The following is a 10,257-nucleotide window of genomic DNA, read 5'->3' on the forward strand; positions in this document are numbered from 1 at the left end:
CTTAATATTGTTTTACAATGTGATGATGATAATAATAATAAAAATACTACTACTAACAATAATAATAACTATTTAAAGAGCAGGTTTCATACAGTAGATGTAGCTCAAAGTGCTTTACAGAGAAAAATAAGAAAATACAGTAAAAGAAAACAACAGCAAATATACAAATAAAATAATATAATTAGTCATTTAGTAAAAATACTGACACTAATTAGAAGCCAGATTAAATAAATATGTTTTCGGCTGTTCACAGAGCTCACATCTCTTACAGCTTCATGACGTACTTTATTTCTTCCCTCTCTCCTCAGCAGCCAGAGTGCATGATGGGATCTTTCCGGCGTCCCAGACCTCGGTTTATGAGTTCTCCGGTTCTGTCGGACCTCGCCCGGTTCCACGCCAGCTCGCCCCTCTCTGCAGATCTCCAATACCAGCGTGTGGAACAGGTCAGCTGCACTAAGACAGGAAGTCCTTCAATACGGTTTTTCAGAATAAAGTTCTACTCACCTGTCTTCACCTGTTAGCTCTGCAAATATTTAAAGACCCAATAATGTGCAAGTTAAAAAAAACCATTGTACTGGTTGAAGTGTTAAAGTGTTAAAGCAGAAACAGAAATGACAGGTTTTTTTTTTAGTCATTTCCTCTTCTGCATTTCTTATTTTTTCATTTATTACATCAAACTCAAACATCGACAGTTAAATAGAAGAAGAAAAACAGGATGTCTCACACCTGTTTTTAAACTGCCATTGTTCTTTAGTCGGCACCTCTCACTAAGGTAGCAAAGGTTACTCATGATCTTTGAAAGGATCCATGTCTGTAGATGATATGTTGATATGATGAACCTTCCTGAGTCACAGCTGTATTACAGTTATCAGCTGTTGAAGTTCATATCATTTTAAAGGAGACACTTTGAGTTTCATTCAAGCTGTTTTTACTTCAGATGAGGTGGAATCACAAGCAGAAACATGCTAAAGGAGTCTTACTTCACTTCAGACTCATTTAAAAAGTGATCCAAGCCTGATAGTATAGAGCAGGAGGGTCAAACTCATCTTCATTCATGGGCCACATACAGTCCAATATGATCTGATGAGGGCCGGACCTTTAAAAAGATGGAAGGAAGGAAGGAAGGAAGGAGGGAGGGAGGGAGGGAGGGAGGAGGGAAGGAAAGATGGAAGGAGGGAAGGAATGAGGAAGGAAAGATGGAAGGAGGGAAGGAAGGAAAGATGGAAGGAGGGAAGGAAGGAAACAGGAAGTAAAGATGGAAGGACGGAAGGAAGGAATGATGGAAGAAGGGAAGGAAGTAGGGAAGGAAGGGAGGAAGGAGGGAAATATGGAATGAAGGAAGGAAGGAAAGATGGAAGGAGGAAGGAAGGAATGATGGAAGAAGGGAAGGAAGTAGGGAAGGAAGGGAGGAAGGAGGGAAATATGGAATGAAGGAAGGAAGGAAAGATGGAAGGAGGAAGGAAAGATGGATGGAAGGAAGGAAAGATGGAAGGAAGGAGGAAGGAAAGATGGAAGGAAGGAAGGAAGGAAGGAAGGAAAGATGGAAGGAAGGAGGAAGGAAAGAAGGAAGGAAGGAAAGAAGGAAGGAAGGAAAGAAAGAAGGAAATATAAGATCAATATTTACAAAAACTCAAAAGAAATGCAAATAGTTTGTTTCTAAACACTTTACATCACTGAAAACGTAAAAAGTTCAGCATGGCAAGGAAATAAATACATTTTAAGATAAAAAAAATAGTCGCACCAGATGACTAGTGCCAAAATCACTTAGTATAACATTTTAATATGAATGTATGTGTACACAACATCCATAATGTTTAAACTACTGCAATAGATATTCCCATTTTTATTATCATTATTAAAATTGACCTTAAATATATGAAAACAATTACAGATATGATATGAATGAAGCAATTATTCCCCGAGCTGTTTTTTCCCTTTAGAGATAAAACAGACTCAGACAGAATAAACTTAATACTCAACATTAAAATCTCAACATGAGTTAATGAGTTGAATCTGGATCAATGTTCGTTAGCAGCGTCTAACAGAGAAGCTAACGTCTAACAGAGAAGCTAACGTCTAACAGAGAAGCTAACGTCTAACAGAGAAGCTAACGTCTAACAGAGAAGCTAACGTCTAACAGAGAAGCTAACGTCTAACAGAGAAGCTAACGTCTAACAGAGAAGCTAACGTCTCTCAGAGAAGCTAACGTCTAACAGAGAAGCTAACGTCTAACAGAGAAGCTAACGTCTAACAGAGAAGCTAACGTCTCTAAGAGAAGCTAACGTCTCTCAGAGAAGCTAACGTCTAACAGAGAAGCTAACGTCTAACAGAGAAGCTAACGTCTAACAGAGAAGCTAACGTCTAACAGAGAAGCTAACGTCTAACAGAGAAGCTAACGTCTAACAGAGAAGCTAACGTCTAACAGAGAAGCTAACGTCTCTCAGTATGAACCTCAGATGTTATCAGCTTGTCTTCATGTGGTTTCTCTTCCCATCCTATAATCCTTCAACACTGAGCACTGATATCATCTCTGTGTGTGTTTAGGACACAGTGGTGTGTTTGTGTGTGTAGGTGTGTGTGTGTAGGTGTGTGTGTGTGTGTAGGTGTGTGTGTGTAGGTGTGTGTGTAGGTGTGTGTGTGTAGGTGTGTGTGTGTGTGTAGGTGTGTCTGTAGGTGTGTCTGTAGGTGTGTGTACAGGTGTGTGTGTGTATATACAGCCGTGTGTTGGGGGGTATGTGTGTGTCTGTGTGTGTGTGTACAGGTGTCTGTGTGTGAGAGTGTGTGTGTATATATACAGGCGTGTGTTGGGGGGTATGTGTCTTTGTGTGTCTGTCTGTGTGTGTGTGTGCGTGTGTGTGTGTGTGTGTGTCTGTGTGTATGTGTGTGTGTGTGTGAGAGTGTGTGTGTATATATACAGGCGTGTGTTGGGGGGTGTGTGTGTGTGTGTGTGTGTGTGTGTGTGTGTGTGTGTGTCTGTGTGTGTATGTGTGTGTGTGTGTGTGAGAGTGTGTGTGTATATATACAGGCGTGTGTTGGGGGGTGTGTGTGTGTGTGAGAGTGTGTGTGTATATATACAGGCGTGTGTTGGGGTGTGTGTGTGTGTGTGTGTGTGTGTGTGTATGTGTGTGTGTGTGTGTGAGAGTGTGTGTGTATATATACAGGCGTGTGTTGGGGGGTGTGTGTGTGTGTGAGAGTGTGTGTGTATATATACAGGCGTGTGTTGGGGGGTGTGTGTGTGTGTGTGTGTGTGTGTGTGTGTGTGTGTGTGTGTGTATGTGTGTGTGTGTGTGTGTGTGTGTGTGTGTGTGTGTGTGTGTGTGTGTTATGGGTCCAAACATCAGCTTTACAAAAGAAGAACAAAGTGCTAACTCATGTTTTCCAGACTGCAAAGAGAACCGGTTGTGTTAAAGGTCAGATTAGTTTAATGGCGACTTTGATCTTTGTTTCTTCTGCCTTTTTAAATAAAGGTTATAATCTATGTGTGTGTGTGTGTGTGTGTGTGTGTGTGTGTGTTAAGCAGAGAATTGAACCTTCCTGTTGCCCTCAGGTCAATTTTGAGAGGCGTTAACTCCAAAAAAATGCGGTTAACTTTCATTTAAATGAGGCTTATTGACTAAACTTTATATAAATAAGTGTGAAACCTGTGGTAGTTAGTTGGAATGAAGTCATTAAACTGGGTGTTTATTTATACCTTTTATGCTTTTATACGTCAAACCAAACTGGGTCACTTTTAACCAGGAGGAAAGAAGACGAGAGGAGTTAAAGGGTCACCTGTTTGTTATTTCCTATTCATTCATAAAGTAACAGTTACAGACGGAAAATGGGAAATGTGAGTCTATTTTTTAATGTTTTAGAGCTGAAATGATTTGTTGAATGACAGAAAATTAATCAGAAACTCTTGTAATAGTTTTAATTATTTTGATTGATTGATAGATAGATGACAGAAGTACTTACATTATGTACTTAAGTAGAAGTATAGAGACTCTGGTAAAAGTAGAAGTACTGATTCAACTCCTATAATCAAGTAAAAGTAAAAAAGTACAGGCTCTGAAATGAACTTAAGTACAAAAGTGAAAAGTAAAAGTGAATTTTTACCGTCAAAAAAGGACGCCTACAACCTACAGTCAAAATCTCAGACAGAACATACACGGTCGCCCATAAAGTTGGAATAATTTAGTTTTCAGACACATTCCTCTCTTTATTTTCTATTTATACACATCAGTAATCACCTTTTGATCAGGTGCAATGAGAATATTTACACTTTATCCATCAAGAAGACATCACATTGTCACAATAATTTCATGGAAAGAGGGAAAAAATATTTTATTCCAACTTTATTGGCAACTGTCAGTGTTAACATGTTTAAAAAAAATACTCTGAAAATACAGATATTTGTGTCCAAATGTAAGGAGTAAAAGTACAAAAATGTAAGAAAAATAAATACTCAAGTGAAGTACAGATACCTGGAAATGAAGTACAAATACTTAGTTACTTCCCACCTGTGAGCAGCTACATCCTCACATGTCACATCACATAGAAACACATCTCTAACTGTCCAATGGGGGAAAAAACTATAAAAACGTATTACTAAAAAATACACAAAAGTTGTACCAATATAACTAATATATGTAATATATAATAATAAAAAACTGAGGTTTGCATCTTTCAACTGTGCAAGATAATACGCGCTGTCCATTTAGTACGTTTACCATAATGAATGTAATATGAGACGTTTTAACCTCAGTGTGCAAAATACAGGGAGGAGTAACTGCGTCTATAAATAAAACCTTTGAAGGACAGGTATTAACCGGCTGTTACCATGGAGACGAGGAGATGGAGACACAATGACAGAATACACACAGGATGGAGTTTTTCCACCTGTGTTAATATTTGTGGTTTTACTAGCAGCATTGACTTTGTCACTAATACTCTCCCATATGTGGGTTTTTCTGGTAATATTAGTTTTTGTTATAACTCAATATATTAGTTAACCTCTTCCACTAGAACCTGATCACATTTCATTTTGAGCTTGCAGCTTTCTGCTCGTCCAAACTCTCCATTAAGACACAAAACCCTCATTTAAATACTGCTGTCTGCACCTGTTGCACCTGTTTTCATTTAGTTATTCTTAGTAGATCACCTGCAAAACGCACAATAACGAAACATTCAATCTATTGCAATGTGCCCGCAATTTAGTACCTTTTTATTTGGGATCTTAGTAAATCAGGCCCTTAGTGTGCAAAAAATGCCCTGCAGTATCTAAAAGCACACAGTCTAAAATAAACCACAGACATGACTTCCACACATCAAACAGTCTGATGGCAGGAAAGATGTAAACAACATAATAATGATAATAACTTTATTTATATTGCACCTTTCATACACACAATGCAGCTCAAAGTGTTTTCTATTTGAAGCAATAGAATAAGATTAAACAATTCAACAGCAAAGATGAAAAAAAACACTCACAGACATTTAAAATAAGCTAAATATTTAGCTGGTTGAACTCATATCATGTTTTTCTTGGTATTGACATTTTTAGAAGTGTGGCTCAGACGAAACAAAACAATGTGCAGACCGCCTTCACCACCAACACCGTAGGATGTGGCTTTTTTTTTTTCACCATGTTCAGACGTTTTTATCGACAACAGCTCACCTGACTGAGCATGCACGCAAAAAAACAAAATAAGACACACTCATTTAAAAACAACAACTTAGGAAAAAACTACTATAAACACCTTTAAAAATCCATCTGGGCCGATCTGAAGCCCTTCAGGTGCGTCATGAGAGTGAAAATGGAGCTTGTATTTGCTCCATTAGGATGCAGATATTTCCTGGTTTTAAATAAAAGTTTGAATCAGCCTCACACACACACACACACACACACACACACACACACACACACACACACACACACACGCTGCTTCAGCTCGGCGTGTCGAGGTTATTCAGGTTTTTTGGCAGTTTGGACTTTCACAGCTCCTTTGAGACGGCGGTCTGTTTCCTGCTTCTCCGCAGCGCCAGGCAGGATGTTTAGTAGGAAGTGGAGGTGGCAGCGGGGCCACTTCCTCTCAAAAACCAGCTGAGTCACAAACGAGGAGCATCACACACACACACACACACACACACACAAGGACCTGACAACACCTCCAGAGTATTACTAAAAAAAGATGAAAGAGTTTCCTTTTTATTGGTGAAGCTGAAGAAGAAGTTTTGTCTTCTTATGAGCGAGAAAATCAAGCTTTCATTGGATCACATGAAACTGATAAAAGAACATCAGAGTTGTAATAATGTGACATTTTTTTTATTAGATAAGTTTTTAGAGTGATGACTGAGAGGTTAAAGTTACAACATGAGACAGAAAGACTACTTAGATAATTATCCGCTCTAATGTATAGAAGAGTAGAGCATGAAAGTTCATTTTTGGGCTTTACTCATGGTCCACTTACATGCTTTTTTCAGAGCTTTCATCCATAGCTCAGCTTAAGGAGTCTTCATCATAACCAACTGTATAGTATAACACACATTTCATAAATTATATATCTAATAATGGAGAATTAGGTGAGGAGGAGCGCTTGTTTTTCACGTATGTGTTTGTGCAACTTTCAAGATTCTGCTTAATTAAGCTCAACTTACATTGTACCATAATAAATAAAAAACTAAATTACTGGCATGAAACTAAAGGAACAATGCATCTAAATATCTCAAACTGAAACATGCCTTTAAAAAGAATCAGCACACATCTAAAGTATAAATAATATTTGATCATGCAAACTCACACACAACCAGGTGAACTAACTATTAGATCATGTTTCTCTCTACAGGCATGTAAGCATGATTTTAGAAGAAGTTGACCTCTGACCTCACCTGTATTCCTCTGTGTGTTTGTGTGTGTGTGTCCTCAGTGTCCAATCAGCTGTGATCAAGGTGTTTCAAGGAGGAGCGCTGCAGAATAACGAGCTCTTCACATTAAATGAGAGCATCAGGTGAGCAAAACTTCTCCTTTTTATCTTCATTTATTTGCATTTTTGATACAAAACAACACATTTCAGCTTCAGATAACTATATACATTAATGCAGATGTTATTACTGCTCTGTTTCTGCACATTGAGGTTATAAGAACTGTTATTTTAATCATTTATCTTTGTAAGTGACCTCACAGCTGCTGTTAATGTTGGTATTATTGTTAACCTTTTACATACTGTTCATATTCTGACTCATAATTAGTCTTTAAACCAATTCACATTCATTAATTCCCCATCGATCATTAATAAATGTTGGATTAATCCATAAAGAAGCTGCAGACTGAGTGTAATCTATTCACTTATTAAGGAGAAAATTAAATAAATAAATAAATAAATGCAGGTTGAATTTGTACATTTGCATATATAAAAATATCAGCTGCACACATTCTAAATTTTTAAAAAGGTGCATTTTATTTCCATTTTTGCAATCTGTGGGTCTCATTAGTAAAAGTGCAGCTAAAACAAAATGTGTGGAGGGTTAATTTGACCCTGAACAGTATGTAAGAGTTAACTTATTCCTGTTGTTCGATGCATCTAGAGGAGAGTACGAGAAAGCAGGTTTCCTGAGTTATCTTAATGATGCTGCAGAGTAAAAAAACAACTAATCTAACATCAGATTATGATCCTGATTTTAATGATTACATGAGAACATTCAGTAAACCTGCTTCTGTGACTCCTGTTTGACCCTCACTGTAAATATGTTGGTGATGAATTCATGAAGGAAGTCTGACTGTCGCCATGTTTCCTCTTCCTCCTCCTCCTCCATCTCCTCCTCCTCTTACTTCTGCTCTTCCTACTCCTCCTCCTACTTCTCCTCCTCCTACTTCTCCTCTTCCTCCTTCTCCTCCTCTTCCTCCTACTTCTCCTCTTCCTCCTTCTCCTCCTTCTCCTTCTCCTTGTCCTTCTCCTTCTCCTTCTCCTTCTCCTTCTCCTTCTCCTTCTCCTCCTCCACCTCTTCCTCCTTCTTTTCCTCTTCCTCCTCCTCATCCTCCTCCTACTACTCCTCCTCCTACTCCTCCTTCTACTCCTCCTCCTCCTACTCCTCCTTCTACTCCTCCTTCTCCTTCTCCTACTCCTCCTTCTCTTACTTCTCCTCCCACTACTTCTCCTCCTCCTACTTCTCCTCCTCCTTCTCCTACTTCTCCTCCTCCTCTTTCTACTTCTCCTCCTACTCCTCCGCCTCCTCCTTCTACTCCTCTCCTCCTTCTCCTACTCCTCCTCCTCCTCTTCTCCTCCTCCTCCTACTCCTCATTCTACTCCTCTCTTCCTTCTCCTACTCCTCATCCTCCTCCTCCTTCTCCTACTTCTCCTCTTCCTCCTTTTCCTCTTCCTACTTCACCTCCTCCTCCTTCTCCTCCTCATACTCCTCCTCCTACTTCTCCTCTTACTCCTCCTTCTACTCCTCTTTCTACTTCTCCTCCTCGTCATACTCCTCCTTCTACTCCTACTCCTCCTCCTCCTACTCCTCTTTCTACTCCTCCTTCTCCTCCTCCTACTCCTCCTTCTCCTACTTCTCCTCCTACTTCTCCTCCTCCTCTTTCTACTTCTCCTCCTCCTACTCCTCCTTCTACTCCCCCTCCTCCTACTCCTCCTTCTACTCCTCCTTCTCCTTCTCCTACTCCTACTTCTCCTCCTACTTCTCTTCCTCCTCTTTCTACTTATCCTCCTCCTTCTCCTACTCCTCCTCCTCCACCTCTTCCTCCTTCTCCTACTCCTCCTTCTCCTACTTCTCCTCCTACTCCTCCTCCTCCTCCTTCTCCTCTTCCTTCTCCTCCTCCTACTTCTCCTCCTCTTGTTCTTCCTCCTCCTCCCCTCCTCCTCTTCCTCCTTCTCCTACTTCTCTTCCTCCTCCTCCTCCACTTACTCCTACTCCTACTTCTCCTCCTCCTCCTCCTCCTCCTCCTCCTCCTCCTCGTCCTCCTCCTCCTCCTCTCTTTATGTCCTTACAGGTGGCTCCTTAAAACTGAGATTGGCTCCTTCATCACTGAATACTTCCAGGTATTTTCACTCTTCATTTCCTCTTGAATAAAAACCTGACAGAGTGAACTGAGCTCATTCCAGCATAAATAGAAACCAGGATCTTTCAGTTTGTTTTATTTTCAATAATCAGAGGAAACATCAGCTGTGACAAGCACAGAGGAGGAAGTGAGACCAACAACATCAACTAAACCGAGTCTGAGGATACTGGAAGTTACAGGACGATAAAAATATCAGTATTCAAGACTTAAAAAGTTATTTTTACACAATAAAATGAATATTTCAGCCAAGGATGTCACCAGTGAAGTCAATAATATATCAGATATTTTACTGTGGAGAAGTTAACTTTAGTGTGAAAGCAGACAGTGAGAGCAAGATAATAATAATAATAATAATAATAACTTTGTTTATGTGGCATCATTTCAGCTCAAAAAGCTAAAACTGTAAAAAAAACACACAAAAAAACAAAAAAACAACAACAACCCAGAAACCAATTAAAACATATCATCCTCCTACTCCTCTTTCTCTTACTTCTCCTCCTCCTCCTACTTCTCCTCCTACTCCTCTTTCTCCTCTTTCTCCTACTTCTCCTACTTCTCCTACTTCTCCTCCTTCTCCTCTTCCTCCTTCTCCTCCTCCTACTTCCTACTTCTCCTCCTCCTACTTCTCCTCCTTCTCCTCCTCCTACTTCTCCTCTTCCTACTTCTCCTTCTCCTCCTACTTCTCCTTCTCCTCCTACTTCTCTTCCTCCTCCTCCTCCTCCTACTTCCTACTTCTCCTCTTCCTCCTCCTCCTCCTCCTCCTCCTCCTCCTCCTTCTCCTCCTACTTCTCTTTCTCCTTCTCCTCCTCCTTCTCCTCCTACTTCTTAGATGGTGGCAAATTAAGTATTAATATACAGTAAAGCAGGGTATAACAGACTAAAATGTCAAATAAAATCAAAAGAAGTCAATAAAGTTTCAGTAATCAAAACAAATTCTGAATATAAAAAAAAAGTCAATTTAAACAAACTGAAGAGTCTACAGCCATGTTAACACCTCTGAGGCTTGAATTAGACTCAGCAGTTTATGGTTTAATGTTGACCATGTTTATTATTTTTAGTTTAGCGTGTTAATATTAATAATCAGCAGTAAACAATAAAGTACAGCTGAAGGTTTTCAGGTATTTGCTCATAAACTAAAATGTTGGAGAAACTCAGTTCTGACCTGTTGAATGAAAAGTCAGAGGATCAATTAGAGATATTTCAGTCTGGATCAA

The 10,257-nt window shown here is 39.5% G+C and overlaps 1 long non-coding RNA gene across 1 annotated transcript; it reads left to right on the forward strand.

Moving 5' to 3' along the window:
• The first annotated feature begins 318 nt into the window (after positions 1–318).
• LOC133976936 (uncharacterized) lies at positions 319–9,023 on the forward strand. The gene is made up of 3 exons (XR_009924891.1): positions 319–443; positions 6,906–6,986; positions 8,975–9,023. It is a non-coding gene; the product is annotated as an uncharacterized LOC133976936 (long non-coding RNA).
• Positions 9,024–10,257: the final 1,234 nt, after the last annotated feature.

This window comes from Scomber scombrus, unplaced genomic scaffold (genome assembly GCF_963691925.1).
Source record: "Scomber scombrus unplaced genomic scaffold, fScoSco1.1 SCAFFOLD_439, whole genome shotgun sequence".
In the NCBI taxonomy this organism is placed as follows: Eukaryota; Metazoa; Chordata; class Actinopteri; order Scombriformes; family Scombridae; genus Scomber; species Scomber scombrus.